Consider the following 16,158-nt stretch of genomic DNA (forward strand, 5'->3'; position numbering starts at 1 on the left):
CACATAAGGACACTAAACTCTGAATATCCTCAATTCCTACATGGGAAAGAAAGATTTACAGAGATTAAGTAACTTGCCAAACATCACACCATTTGTAACTGGTTAAACTGACCTTCCTGCAAAGCTTTGTATAATTCTAATACATACGTTCTTTAAAGACCAAGGAAACTGCTTCTCATAAACGAATGTGACCAACTCTCAGTATTAGAGACTAGTAACAAATAAAACTGTAGGAAAACAATGACACAGGTCTACATCATCAAAATCAAGTACAGGAGTGAGCAATTATCCAGTGAATTAAGGACCATCTGGATAATCCTAGCAAAAGCAGATTTAGTGCCTGAATCATTCAGATAATTGTGCAAACAATGTGCCTTGCTCTGGCTGAGTAACCTGGTCATTAATATCTTCCATAGTACGTTTTGCCCCGTGGCACTTCTGAAATGGACAACAGTAGCTCAGAAAGAATTAAGATACTATTCACTTCATGAGAAAGCCACATAAATAATAATGGGATCTTAATAGACTGAGAGGGTATTTTATATGTCCCCAGGAGCCATTTCACACAGTGATATATACACGATATATGTAAGCCAAATCCCACTTCAAAGAATAAAACAAGCTCAGCAATAGCACCCTCAAATGTGTGTTTTAATTTCAATTCTTTGTCAGAAGAAACTTTTCTGAGCATTAAGGCAATGAGAAATACTACTGCAAATAGACTTATAGGTTAAACTACAATAAGATTAAAAATTTCTATATGTCCAAAAACATAAAAGGTAAAAGGCAAAAAAAAAAAAAACCAGTAAGAAAAGTTTCACAGTATACAATAGATTCTTCTATGAAACAAGTTAAGAAAAACATAACCCAGTAAAGTCAAATAAAATACGCACATTAAGAAATACAAAGAGCCAATAAACATGAAAACATATCTCACAATCATCCAAAATCATAGAAACATAATTCAAAAGAATAACCAGATCCACAATTTCTACTATCAACGTAGTCACAATTTTTTAAACCACAATACCAAATGTTAATGAGAATCTTGCCCAATTAATTGACACTGGGTATCAATTTGTGCATAAACTTTTCCCTGGAACAATTTACCAACAAGCACTAGGAGTATGAAAATATTTACATGTCTGACCCAGTAATATCTGTGAAGTTATTATAAGGAAATGGTCAAAATTGCAAAGGTTAATGTATAATCATGTTCATTTCCTTTTTTTTTTTTTTTAATGTGTATTTATTTTTGAGAAAGAGGGAGAGAGAGAGACAGAGCATGAGGAGGGACAGGGCAGTGAGAGAGAGGGAGACACAATCTGAAGGAAGCTCCAGGTTCTGAGCTACCAACAGAGAGCGTCACAAGGGGCTCCAACCCCAGGAACCATGAGATCATGACCTGAGCCAAAGTTGGATGGTTAAACAACTAAGCCACCCAGGCACTCCCATGTTCATTTCTATAAATGTAAAAAACAGGAAACAATCTAAAGTCTCCATCTATAGAAAAGAATAGGTGGCAGCCATTAAAAAAATGGTTAGTAAAAATATTAAATAAAATAATGTTTATGGTATGATGTTAAGTGGGAAATAAAGCTAAATATAAAAATAAATATTCACTTGAATTCTAAAACTGTATGTTTAAAATACCTAGGTATATTCACAGAAATAAAATTGGAAGGTTCAGAGTAGATTTCTCTGCATGGTGGAATTTTCTTTCGTTTTCATTTTTTCCTGAAAAAATCTGTATTTCTTTATAAAAGTGTTATTTAAATGTAATATTAATAGGTATACTTTTGAATGCCATTTTATACACTACATTGTTCATACAACCATAACAAAATAATAATCTATCTTCCTCCTACTACATTTCCAAAGTCACAAAACTGGTAAGTCCTATTCTCGGGATTTGAACCTAAGTGTCCTTGCTCCAAAGTTAGCACTATGGATATAAATATATGAAGTAAAGCACAGGAAAAGTTGCAAAGAAGAGCATAATCAATAATGAAAATTAAAATGTGTCAGTAATATGTGACATCTTAGATTAAAACAGAAAAACATATATTGGGAGATTTGAAAAATTGCCTCCTGTACTAATCCAAGGCATGCAATGACATATACACTGGTATTGGGAAAAATATATGGTACAGATTGGAGATCAGAATAAAAATGGATAAATTAATTACTGAATAGATTGTGGGCACTTGGAGGTAGAGGAAGGAAGTCTGAAAAAAAATAACTAATCACAAACCAGAAGCCTGGAAAACTGTGGTATGCTTTGCTAAAAGCCAGTTGAAGGGTGATGACTATTGATGGGGGAAAAAAAAAGTTTTTACTATATATATTATCACAACTTTAAACAGTACTTCTACTAATGGCTTTTATGAGTAATGACTACAGCCAAGCCTTATTTTAAAAGTGTTGTGTGCATTCTTATTTAATATTAAAAAAAAAAAAATCCCACAAAAAAACTCTGAGGTAAGTGCTATTATAATCCCCAGTTGACTTACTGACATTCACTTATCTGCATAATGATATATAGATAGCAGAAGTAGGCTTCCTTCCAAAGCCTGCGTTCTTAGCTGCTAGGCTAGTAATTTGAAATGGCTAATGGAGGAGAGATGAGAAAAGAAATGCAGGAGAGAATTTTGCTCCCAATAAAATAAATTGCATCAACTGGGGGAATTCACTTGAAAACCTGAAGCAGGAAGAGGAGATAAGAGGAAGACAAAGAAAAGGTTAGAAAAAAAAGTTAGAAAAAAATTATCACATCAGATCATTGGTGGTATCAAAAAGTAAAAGATCAAGGAGGAGATGGAGAATATGGAAAATGGCAGTTCAGAGGGGAAGAAAAATTAACAACACACCAGTAAGAGAAAATGAACATTGGACTTAATGAAGAGCTTACTGGTGACCTAGCATGGGTTCTTTGCTAGGATGTAAACTGTGGCCAATTTATATATAAAAATGGATGGACATTGTTGATCTCTATTTTAATAGAGATCTAACACTGCATGTTTTGTATAGAAAAGTATAAATCATCTGTTCCAACTTGGCCTCTAGTTTGTCTCACGGGGCACAGATAAGAGAAAATATATAGAATAACTTATACATAGCCATAACCCCTATTGGAGAATTCAATTATTTTGTGGAAGGATATAGAAATGTCTGATGTCATCCATTACTCCTTTCGAGAGAATAAAAGAGCTAAGGGAAGTTTCCAAAAGTAGTTCTCAGCACACAGCCTTCCAATATATAGGATAAATATATTATCCCTAAATCATTGCTCCAAATCATTCCTTAGTATGATGTTTCCTCAACAAGAATCTTTGAGGCTACTTAGAACTGTGTTCAGTGTTGTGGAGTATACAAAAACATAGGTCATGGTCTTTTTCTGCAACGTACTTCCTTGCCCAATTAGAAGACAAATCAGATATACGTAAATGGCTATGCAAATAAATAAATAAGAGCGAGTGCCTGGATAACTGAATAACCTTGGCCTGTATTGTTACTGGTATAACACTGAGCAAATTTTGTTATCAATACCAAACATCACAGGAAGCTGAGGTATTCTATTTGAAGGGAAACTGCTATGCAATATAATTCATAGTAGGTTGTTGAAATATTAGGGTTGAAATAGTGGAATTTCAGAAAGCTTTAGGCAAATTACAGGTGTCCTCGAAATCTTAGTTTTCTCATCCAGGAAAATGAAAAAGTTATCATCAGGATTAAATAATTTCGGGCAATGGGAAAAATAAATGCACATACATTTGTAAAAGAAAGTCCGTGTAGTGCAGATATGAAAAAGCAGCGCACATTCAAATATCAGATCCACAAGTAAAATCTGTACAAAGAAACAGATTTATACCAAGTTCAAAGGTTCCAAAGGTCCCTTTAGTTTTACCTCTTGCAAGGTGGGTGGATCTTTTCCCCCCCAGTTCTCCAAATGCTGCTATCTGTAAGTTACCATCCAAATACATTTACAACCCAAAAAGGAAGGCAGGGCATATAGAAACCATTATGCTCCGATGAGTTTAATAAAATATCTTGGATATGATATGTATTTATTTCATATGTGTGTTACACTTCAGGTTGGTAAGGCTCGTATGTACGCTGTAAAGCTGAAAAATTCAGGGAAATAGCACACTCTAAGGATGTATTCAAAATAATATCTGGAAATACTGATCTTCAGACATGTTACAGAAACATCATTTCATGCAGGGTTTCCTCAGTCTGAGCACATCTTCTCAGGCTTTTCCCCCAGTGGAGAATTTGATTCCCTTTTGCCCCTCCCACTCAGTGCTTCCAGATTGCTTCAGAAGGCCCAGGCAGCCTGCTCAGCAGCAGGCAAACGAGCTATATATAGCCCCACCTTGGAGATGTGCACACAGAAGCACACATGCAAATGCCCATGCTGTATTTGGCATGAATAAACGAGAGAAGGTTGCAGCTTTCCCCTCTCCTTCTTCCCCATCACCCCAATTTTTCAATAATTTTCAAAGCAGGGTGTCATCGCTTCCCTAGAGTGATGCAGCCTCTAATTTCCCTGCGATTCTTCTGCCTACTGTTTCCAGCAATCCGACTCCGGCAGGAACCGGCATTGGGCCAACACCTACTACCCAGATGCGGTCATCCAGGGAGGCTGCCTTGCAGCCGCGGGGGAGCCCATCCGGGTACAATTACTTGAGTCTCTGGGAATCCCTGTGCATAAACCCATTTTTTAGAAACCAGGCTAGGAGGTGGGTCCCCATGGACATCGACAGACTAGAAGAGAGAGGCGAAGCTTTCCTGTCTCTCCCCTCCCTGGCCTGCAGTAAATAGGGGAGAAGGGCCCAGGTTTTCTCACTGGAGGCATAATTAATCGGTAAATGCCCTTAGAGTTGCGGGATTTCTTCCCCACCGCATCACTTCTTCACAGAGGAGCCAGGGAACAAACAAGTGCCTTCCTCCCCTCGGCGCAGTCATTCCCAGTTTTTGCAGGGATGTGCTGGTCTAGACGCAAGGGTCGAGAGGGAAAATGAGTGGGTGCGGACAAGCGTGGGGAGAAGGAGAAGCCCTTCCCGGTTTAGGAAGACCTGCGGGCTCCCGGCTGCTGACATACAAACCCTCCCGTGCGGGTCGACATGGCTTTCCTAGGGCGCAACACCCGCCGCGGCGGCCCAAGCCTCCGGGAGGAAAGTTGACGAGACGCGGATGGGGGCTCGGTCCCCCCTCCCAGGGCACTGCCGCCCTGCCCCGCCCGTCACCGGGGCTCCCGCGCCCCTCCTTCCCAGCAGCACCCAGACGACCTCCATCCCGGTCCTTCCAGCCGTACTTCGCGACCAGAGCTGCGGCGACCACATCAATTTGGGGGTGACGAGGGCGGGGCAGAGCTGGGGGAAGGGGAAGGCAGGCAACAGTAGCACGAAAATACGCATTCTTTTTCCGAGCTGCAAAGAAGGAAAAGTCCTGCCTCCTACCTGTTCTGTGCTCCTGCTCGCCTCGGCGCCGCGCGGCTGGACCATAACCTACAGGTTTCCCACTTCCGCTGCAAACACCTGGGAGCGCATCTCCGCACCCGGCGCCCCTCCTAGCCTTGGCGGAGCCCTGCCTAGCTACTTGACAGCAGAAGCCGGGCCTTTTAGAGCGGTCATTGGGGCCGCGGGGAAAGCGGGGCGGGCCCCGGAGAGAAACCCGCGCCTCTCATTGGGCAGGCGGGATGCCACTCTCACCCCAGACCAGGGTTTGCTGCGGACTGAGGCAGCTGCTAAGCCCAACTGCAAAGGGTGTCTGCAGTCCCTGGAACCAAACCCTGCTGCCAAAGGATCAAGGACCCCTCAGAGGAGCGACACTGGTTTGATGGCTTGTCATCTGAGGCCCCAAGAGGGAGGGAAGGGCCAGGCAGCCCCAGACACCCAGCACTTTCCAGAGCTTCCCTGAAGGGACCATCTGCTCTGGGAAATTTGACAGGAGAAAATATCAGGAGCAGTGCCTTGATAGGGAAGCACGAACTTCAGTTAAGAATGGAGCAAAATACAAGAAATACGTATACTGACGTAAAAAAAAATCACAAGAAATAAAAAGACATGAGGGTTGTGTTTATTTATTTCAAGTTTCCTTTTTTTTTTTTTTTTTGCCTAAATGTAACCCGGTAGTTTTTCCTGTGGAATAAAGGTTGAACTGTTTCTTCTGTACTGCAGAGAGACTCCAAAATATTCCCTGGTGGGAACAGTGCTTTAAATGGGAAGACGCTGCAATAATAACCTCTCCAGAAAGACTAAAAGAGAGAAATTAAGGCCAAACTGCATAAGGAACTTGCTTTGGGCAGTTCATTTGGTGGTGGAAGTCTTAAAATAATCACCACCAGACTGACTGATAATCGATCTGTTTCTCTTCTACTGATATTAGACCCTCATTCCTTTTATGCTCAAACCCTGAGGCTGCAGAGGATGCTTAAGCCAACCCCAACATAGGTAATCCCAAACCTGCCTTTTAGATGAAGGGGAGCAAGGGTAAAACTATTTTGTTCCCATCTTTCATCTCTGCCATTTGGCCAGGTGGAATCAGTGAATCAACCCACAGAATCCTTAAGTGGGGAAAATAATAGAAGGAGTACCATAAAATTGGGGGAAGGGAGGTGTCTTGTTTTAGTACCATATTAGAAAACAATCGTCTCACTTCCAGCCTACCTCCTTTTTGCAAATAGCCAAGTTCTTCATCCACCTAAATTAAGTAGCTGTCTTAACTTGTGCTGAGCGTAACACAGCCCACTGGACAACTGTGAGAGAAGATAGCATTGTTATTAAATGCTAAATAAGTGTAGGCTCTTAGCTTAGTGCTTATGGTTGTTATCACTATTAGGCGAGACTCTTCATAAAATGTTCTCTTCATAAAACCGGATGATTCAAATTAATGTACTTGGAAGTGGGAAAGGACCCTAGAGATAATTTACAGAGAACAATAGATATGGCTTTTATGCTGGGACCTTAACTTACCACTGATTGGGAATAACTAAAAATGCAATGGGAAATTTCAAAACCTTTCAGCCATGTTTCCACATAATATGCCCATTAGTTTGTGTCTCCACCCCAGGGACCCACACCAATTGTTCCATTGAATTGGACCAATCATTCATTTCTTAGTGCATTTACTGAGCACTTATTCTGTGCCACACCCTGTGTTAGGTGTCAGGGAACTAAAGAAAAATAATACATTGAACAGGAAGCAATAAAGATAGTAAAATATTGTAGTAAGGAATATGTAATTTCCTTTTTTTAATATTTTTAAGTTAATTTATTTATTTTGAGGGAGACAGAGAGAGCGCAAGCAGGGAAAGGGCAGAGAGAGAGAGAGAGCCCAAGCAGGCTGCACAGGGTCAAGGCAGAGACTGAAGCGGGGCTGTAACTCACCAAACTGTGAGATCTTGACCTGAGCTGAAATCAAGAGTCTAACGCTTAACCAACTGAGCCACCCAGATGCCCCAGGCATATGTATTTTCAGCACTAACATCTTTCAATTCCTAAACCTAAATCATTTTGAGTAGCGATGAACTCTAGCAGACCTTCCCCTAAATTTAAGCAGCGAGGAGAAGGTGAAATATCAAGGAAAGAAACTGAACATTGGGTTTAGCACAAGAGTTGAAATTGGAAGTGAAAAGAATACTAAAGAAATCTCTGCTATCCTCATTCTCTCATTCCTTAATTCATTCCTTTCTTCAACAAATATTGCTATCACAAATATAGTGGTGAATAAGGTAGGCAAGCTCTCATGGAACATATTTATTTTTTAAATATACAGTGTTACTCTGTATATTTACTGATATAATTACAGCTCTCTAGGTGTGCGTATGTGTGTGTGCACACACACAATTTGGGAACAGTATTAAAATAATTAAAATTTCTATCTGGGCATCAGGCCCCTCTTATATTTTCAAATAAAACAAACTATCTCCAGGTTATTGCTTGTTATCTCAGAGAGCAACACCTCCCCCTCTGTTCCTGGAATAAGTATGTTCTTACGTATATGAATATATCAAAAGTATCTGCTACAGCACATTTTACACTTTTCAGATCACTTTCAGATAAACTCCACCCCCCCTTTTTTTTTCTTAAGTAAGCAGAAGAATCATTATCAGCTCCACTTCACAACTCAGGAAATGAAAGTAGCCAAGGAAACGTATTCCTTCGAAAGTAAAGGTAATTAAAAAATAGTTATGTATTTAATGCTTGGTATATAGGAGATAATATATACTTACAGATGAATATATGCTTTATAAAATGTGAGAGTTTAAAGAAGTTCAGAAACTATCAATTTCCACCATTAGTCTGTGAAGGAGACAATCTATTATAATTTGCTCAGGGTATTGTACCTACTCAGAAGCAAATGTGAGTCTAGAACCCAGATCTTAGGGCGACTCCTTCATTATTTTTACCAGCATGATGAACAATAACTTTGGTATATCTTCCACCAGAGTTCTTACCCTTTTTCCTCCCCAAACCACCCATCCTTCTGAAATTTTCAAAAAATTCTGACCCAACAGTGTACCCATCTTCCAGCATCTATAAAACTATATGAAAGCATGCCACTTTAAGTGGAAATTAAGCAGGACATAATAAGTAGCTGAGACTAAGTTTGCTTGTAAGTTTGGGGTCTGCCTCAGAAGACTGGGATCAGAATAATTGGGGCTGGCATTCAGGTATAAAGAAAGCTGATGAAAATGGGTGGCTAGCTAGGCAGATTGCCTCCAGCACATACTGTCCCTAAAGTGAGGAAAAAGAGAACCACAGAAACATCAGTCTGAATCCCCACTGACAGCCTGGGATAGAACCTATTTGCAAATCTCTATAAGAAACAGTAGGAACATTTTGCCTGGTTCTCTGGCTGGCTCTGATTCCCTAATCACTAGCAGAGTTCCACAGCACAATTTATTGGATATTACATTGCTAAACTTCCCTTGGCCCTGTTATTGAATTCTCCTGCCATCCATCCCCTCCTTCTTCCACCTGGCATTGGCCCTCTTTCTTGAAACATTCCAATTTCCTCCAACCAGTGATTAAATCTTGGTGAGAGGAAAGGAAACTATAGCAGCAGTACAGTGTTCCACAGCATGTATTCCTTTTCTTTCTCTTCTGCTCCACCCACCATTTCCTCACTCCGAAGCTTCCCAGAACAGTTGCTAGCATAGCCTGTTGTAGCAAAGAAGGGGGAGAATGAGAAAAAAGGGGCTTTTCCAATAGAAATTTCAAACTAACACAGCAGAAAGACAGCAGAGTCTGCCCACTAGTATGAAGAGAGTCATGCTAAACCCAGTATGCAGCGTCTCAAAGAAGATCACATCAGCCCACTGACCTAGCTTTCACATAGCCAATAGGGAATGATTGCAAAGCGATGCACACACACGCGCAGCCACACACACGCACACGCGCACACACACACACACACACACACACACACACACACACTGTACCATGTGGCTGGCAGAAGAGGCTGAGAAGATAGTTTTCAAATACTGCATACTGGAAATACAGTCCACAGCAGCAGCTTGCTACTTAGCCCCGGGCTACTGCAGTATTTTTGGAGATTAACAGTAAGATTAGAATTCCTTTTGTTTTGTCAATGACTGCTGTGCACCAAAAGGGCAGATTTATAGAAAGCCACATGCCGATATTTGCAAGGATATCTTCACACAGATTCCGTTGTTTCACAGGAGAATCCACTGTGTCTCCTTAAAATTGCCCCATTTGCATAATAGGAACCAATGTGTGATATAACAAAAAGGCATGTTACCCCTTAGTCAGCCAATATGTCCTCCAATTTATTTCACCTCCTGAAACTCATGGGGAAGGACGATGCTCAATTCAATTGTTAAATTGTAGCTTGGTCTCTATTATTCACGGAGAGTAAGCAGTCAGTTATTATTAGTGAACTCCACTGTCAACCTTAATTAACATGTCCTTTCCCTTCTCTCCTAACAGCCACTAACACTGAAAATTTCATTTACTGAGTATGTCCTTGAAATGATGCATACCTTCACATCTGGAGTGGACATGGGATGAGACAACAGACCTTTGTTCCACTCTGAACTAGAAAATAGCTGAGAGGGTAGGGACAGAATTCTCAGTTGCTATGCTATAACGTGTCACAGCAGAGTGATGCAAAACTATTTGCTAATAATATGGTATCAGCATCTTTATAAACGGTCATCTACCCAAATATTCCTCCTATCCCCCAAAACAACCAAAAGAAGCAAGGGGAAAGATACAGAGGAAAGGATTTTCCACTTCACCAAAATTTTCAAATTTATTGGACTAAAGTTGTTCATAAAATCCTTTTTTTGTGTGTGTTTAATATATATTGGATCTGTATTTATAATCCAACTATCATTTTCTTTTTTTTCCAATTTTAATTTTCTATGTTGATAAATTATGCAGTTTTCCCCTTGTTAGTTTTCCAGTGTTTAGAAATATTGCTAATCGTTTCAAATATTAATTTTGGCTTTTTAATTTTTCTGTAATGTGTATATGTCTTCTATTTTATTGATTTCCGCTCTAATCTCCATTATTTCCTTCCTCTTACTTAGTTTTGCTTTGTTCCTTGTCTCTATTCTTGAAGTGGGAATTGATGCCACTAATATTTCAGCATTTCATCTTTTTTTTAATATCACCTTTAAGGCTACACTGTTTTCTCTAAGCACTGCTTTAGTGTATCTAACAAGTTTTACTATGTCTTATCTTTATTATCAGTCAGTTTAAATAATTTCTAATCTCTGCTTTTCTTTTTTAGCCCAATGATAATTTAGAAGTACATCATTTCATTGATAGCCACTTAAGGTTTTCTACTTATCTTTGTTTCAAAATCTCAGTTTGATTTTATCTTTGTCAGAAAAATACTCTAAAAAGATTTCAACTTTTAGTGATATGTTGAGGCTTTGTTTATAATGCCAATTTTTGCATCTTCGGTACATGTCCCCTGTACTCAGATTTTAAGCTGACTCCTAAACTATATATATACAGGATAGATTCCAAACAGTATAGATAAAGTTTAAAGAATTGTAGTAGGATGAACAATGACCCCTGACTCTCTGGAACCTGTGAATGTTACCTTATATGACAAAGTCTCTGCAGAAGTGATTAAGGATCTTGAGATCCTGAGATTATCCTGGATTATCCAACCAGGTCCTAAATGCGATCACATGTATCCTTGTAAGAGGCAGACAAAGAGCGATTTTACTATACACAAAGCAGATGGTGATGTGAATGAAGACAGAGCCGAGAGAGATTTGAGGATGCTGGCCTCGAAAATTAGAGTGATGCAGCCATATGCCAAGGAACCCCCGCAGCCACCAGAATCTGGAGGAAGCAAGGAATGGATTCTCCCTAGAGCCACTGGAGGGAGTGTAGCCATGCTGGGCCACCTTGATTTTGGCCCAGTGATGCTAGTTTAGATATTTTGGATTCTACAGTTGTGAGAGAATATTATTTATTGTTTTAAGACCTTTTGTGGATTTAAGTGAGAGGATAAATGCAATTGTTTTGTTGTGGTGGTAATTGGTTACAGCAGCCACAGGAAACTAGGATGAGAATTTGGCAAAGATTTCAACTGCACAGAGGAGAGAGAATTCAGAATTGGAGGACATCCTAGCTAACTGCCTTATAAACAAACAAAGAGGGTGGCTCAGTGTGTTGAGCATCTGATTTGGCTCAGTTCATGATATCACAGTTCATGAGTTTGAGCCCCTCATCAGGCTCTCTGCTATCCCTGCAAAGCCTGCTTCAGATCCTCTGTCCCCCATCCCTCTCTCTGTGCCTCCCCCGCTCATGCTGCCTCTCAAAAATAAATAAAACATAAACAAAAAAGGGAAACATATTCATGCTCTTCAAAAAGACACAACAGAATCCAAAAATCACTAAATGTATAATCACGGGGCACCTGGGTAGCCCAGTTGGTTAAGTATACGACACAGGTCATGATCTCCAGGTTTCATGAGTTCAACCCCCGCGTCATGCTCTGCACTGACAGTGTGGAGCCTACTTGGGATTCTCTCTCTTTCCCTCTCTCTCTGCCCCTCCCCCACTCGCACTGTCTCTGTCTCTCTCAAAATAAATAAATAAACATAAAAAAATTGTTTAATGTCTCATCACAATTTCCAGGATATAATCTAAAATTACTATACCTACCTGCCTCCCCCTGCCACTGCCTGCCTCTCAAAAAGAAAAACAAAACCAAAAACAAAACAAAAAAAAAAAAAAACAAAGTGAGATTCATACTTCAGAGTTAAGGCAGATATTACAGTTAGGAGACTAAGATTTTAAAACTGCTATTATAGTTATGCTCAAGGGCAAAAAGGAAAATTTGTCCATGATGGGTATTTTCCCAAATAAATTATATACACACAAATCTTCACCCTATAATGTTTCCTGGATGACTGAACACAATTTAATAAATCATACATGCTCATTATATAAATGTATGACAAATTAGAAGAGATAATAGTTGGAAAGAAATCTACCCAGAAATTAGCAAATTATTGTGTGATATTATTAATTTACTAATTAATTTCTGTTCTTCAATTATTCAAAATCATATCAAACTCAAAATGTCCAAAACTGAAATAATTACCTTCTTACAAGTTACAAAGGAACATTATGAAAACAGAACCTTAATATATCTGAGAGAGAAAAAGGAAATAGAGATGATACCTAGGTATATTGTTACAGGAAGAATTGTCAGTATCGAGAACTGAAGACAATGTTCCTAGTTAGAAAAAAGTGTGAAAGATATAATGTAAAATAGCAAGGCATGCTCAATAATTGAGATTTGATTATGATTAAAGCATAAACATAAAGAGGACGAAAAACAGATTGGAAACTACATTGGCCTTATTGCTATTCCTTATATGAGGTACACTCTAATCATAGGGCTTTTATACTTGCTGGCCTCCCTTCCTGAAACACTCTTCCTCAATTCCAGCGTGAACTCTTTTTCAGATTTTTATTAAAATGTTATCTTCACAATCAGCCTACCCCTGATCATCTCACTTAAAATCAATATGCCCCCACCTCAAAACTCCCATTTCCTTAACTTCCTCCATATTTCTCCATGACGCTTTTCATCAGCTACTGTGCTACATATTTTTTGTGCTCATTTGATTTCTTGACTGTCTTATAGAATATGGCCACCTTATCTTCCCTTTAGAATTTAAGCTCCACTGTGGTTTAAACTGACTCTTTTGTTCACTTCTGTGTGCTTACTTAGTAAAACAACCTGTCCATGGGGCACGATAGGTACTCGATAAATCTTTGTTGCCTGTGAAAAAGAACCCCCAGAAAGAGCACCCATAATGCCATGCTTTTTGCTTGACTCTGTCTTCACACTTGTTCTCTCAACCTGGGATCTATTCTTCCCTCTTCCCTACCTGCTTGCAACCAGGCGAACTCTTGTTTATTCTCTAAAACACTGTTAGCTGGTATTTATTTTGTGAAACTCAAATTTTTCTCTTATAACAACATACAGTCACGGCCACTTCTGCACTTCTACACTTTACACATAAACTTATCATTCTATTACATTTTATTGTATGCATTTGTTGGCATATCTCTCTTGATTACAAATAAAAAGCAAGGAAAAGAATATATCACTTTTTACCTTAATGAGATATAAACTTGAAGTTTCATTATGAAGAAATATGGCAATTTGCTGATAAAAACATGGAAAATTATAAATCCATCTGGACAACTAGAGAATATGTAAAATTCAAATTTTGGGACTCTGAATTCTTGCTTGTTTCTGAAGAAAAGGGGTCAGAAATGCCATTCCATTAGTCCTGCCCTTCCTTTGGGTGTTCAGTAATAGTAGGAGGAACATGCAGCACAAACAGCACATAAGGAAAACAGAGTACAGTTTAAGAATGAAGTATTACCTACTGCCAATAAGTCTGAGCTTTCTGCTGCTATCCAATTATCAAATTGGAAGCACTACTTAAAAGAAAGTTTACTTTAACCTTTATGTGGACATAGTCATTCATTTTTCCAAAAATCTGTACCATTTGACATGGCAATAAAATTGGCTCAAAGCCTGGATTCCTCTCCAGCTGGTTGCCTACCTGAAGAAAGTTGATATATATTTTTTTTAAAATTTATGCCAATCATGTATACATGACTAGGAACTGTTCACCTCCCCTTTCCAGTTGACCTGAATGCCTGAGTATTTTCTATGCTTCTACTGCTGTTTACAACTTTATTAGTCAATCTAGGTTAAGTGGGTAGTTCTTTTTTTAATTATTTTTTTAATGTTTATTTATTTTTGACAGAGAGAGACATAGCATGAGTGGGGGAGGGGCAGAGAGAGAGGGAAACACAGACTCTGAAGCAGGCTCCAGGCCCTGAGCTGTCAGCAGCACAGAGCCCGACGCAGGGCTCGAACTCACAGACCGCAAGATCATGACCTGAGCCAAAGTCAGACGCTCAATGGACTGAGCCATCCAGGCGCCCCTAAGTGGGTAGTTCTTATACTCCCAAGAAGTCCTCTGTTGAGCAAATTTCTAGAATGAACTCAAAGAAATAGGACATAGGGCAGGTTGTCTACAAAAGGAAAAAGAGTGGTTCATTTAGAGTGTAGGCTTGAAAATGATAGGAAAGCCTGGAGTTTTTCATGTGTTGCACAATTCTTTTTTTTTTTTTTTTTTTTTTTTTTTTTTTACGTTTATTTTTGGGACAGAGAGAGACAGAGCATGAACGGGGGAGGGGCAGAGAGAGAGGGAGACACAGAATCGGAAGCAGGCTCCAGGCTCTGAGCCATCAGCCCAGAGCCCGACGCGGGGCTCGAACTCACGGACCGCGAGATCGTGACCTGAGCTGAAGTCGGACGCTCAACCGACTGAGCCACCCAGGCGCCCCATCATGTGTTGCACAATTCTTTGGAAAGGATGCTTGCAGAGGTCAACAGAATTGAAAGGAAAATCCAAGGTTGTGGACACAGGATTACTCCATTCTGGGATGGCCTCTCACTCTGAGTCCCCTCCTGTCATAGTCCTCCCCACATTTAAAATTCCATAATGGCCTCGCATTGCAATTTTGAATGTCCAACTCTTTTTCCATTACAAATGGTCTGGCTCCTGCCTACCTCTCTGACTTTACCTCAAACCACTCAGCTCTTTGCTCACTATGCCCCAGCCCACATTGGCCTTGATTGACCTCGAATGCCAAACTCAGTGCTGTTCCTTTTTTCTAAAAGGTTCTTTTCTTGGTTCTTCTGTGATGAGATTTCTATGATTTTTCAAGTCTCATCTTACCTGTTACTTCTCAGAGAAGACTTGGTGATGACGTGACTGGGCATGTTACAGCAGTAGCAACTGCCCCTGGGCCATCAGCTGAATCCTGATGACTCGGTGAAATTCAACTGTAAATTTGAGCAGGTGCAACAGAAGAAAATGGAAACTTCCCACTGATCCCCTGTTTAGCTTTTTCTCATTCCTCCTTTCTCCTTCTGTGACCACGCTACAGTGTATCAGCAACAAATGCTGCAACATTAAATGCCAATTTGTTTAGATTCTTTTCCCAACATTCAATCAGATGATCAGTTCCAAAACGTAGAAGTCATCCTCCATTCTCCCCTTTCCCTCACTAACTGATTTAACTTATTTAATAACTTCTTTTTTAAAAAAATGTTTATTTATTTTTGAGAGAATCCAAGTGGGAGAGGGGCAGAGTGAGAGGGGGACAGAGGATCCAAAGCAGGCTCTGCACTGACATCACATAGCCTGACACGAACTCAGGAATCATGAGATCATGACGTGAGCCGAAGTTTGACACTAAACCAACTGAGCCACCAAGGTGCCCCTCTATTGATTAATATCCATTAACCATCCTCCGGATCATATTCTAATGTATCACAGTGCTGCCACTCTGACTGAAGCTACCATTCCCTTCTTCTACGACTAGTGCAGTAACCTGATCATTCGTCTCTCACCTTCCATTCCCAGCTATTTGTCAAATCATCCAGAGTAATCATTTAAAAACAGGAATCAGTTTAGATCACGTGCCCATCAGATACTTTACAGAGACCTTGCATTCGAGTTTGAATGTCCAACTTTCCCATTATAAATGGTCTGGTTCCTCCCTATTTCTCTGGCCTCATCTCAAACCAAACTCAGTTTGTTGTTCCTTTCTTTCTTTCTTT

At 39.8% G+C, this 16,158-nt stretch overlaps 1 protein-coding gene across 5 annotated transcripts in view; it reads right to left on the bottom strand.

The window, feature by feature from the left end:
- The window catches only part of CNTN1 (contactin 1), a 368,724-nt gene extending 363,109 nt beyond the window's left edge, over positions 1-5,615 (bottom strand). For 4 of the 5 annotated variants that reach the window (XM_058743101.1, XM_058743098.1, XM_058743100.1 and 1 more), the window contains exon 1: positions 5,463-5,615. The gene's annotated coding sequence lies outside the window, so the exon portion shown is untranslated. The remainder of the gene's footprint in view (positions 1-5,462) is intronic. The other variant, XM_058743102.1, reaches the window with a different exon arrangement.
- Positions 5,616-16,158: the final 10,543 nt, after the last annotated feature.

Source organism: Neofelis nebulosa, chromosome 8, assembly GCF_028018385.1.
Source record: "Neofelis nebulosa isolate mNeoNeb1 chromosome 8, mNeoNeb1.pri, whole genome shotgun sequence".
NCBI lineage: Eukaryota > Metazoa > Chordata > Mammalia > Carnivora > Felidae > Neofelis > Neofelis nebulosa.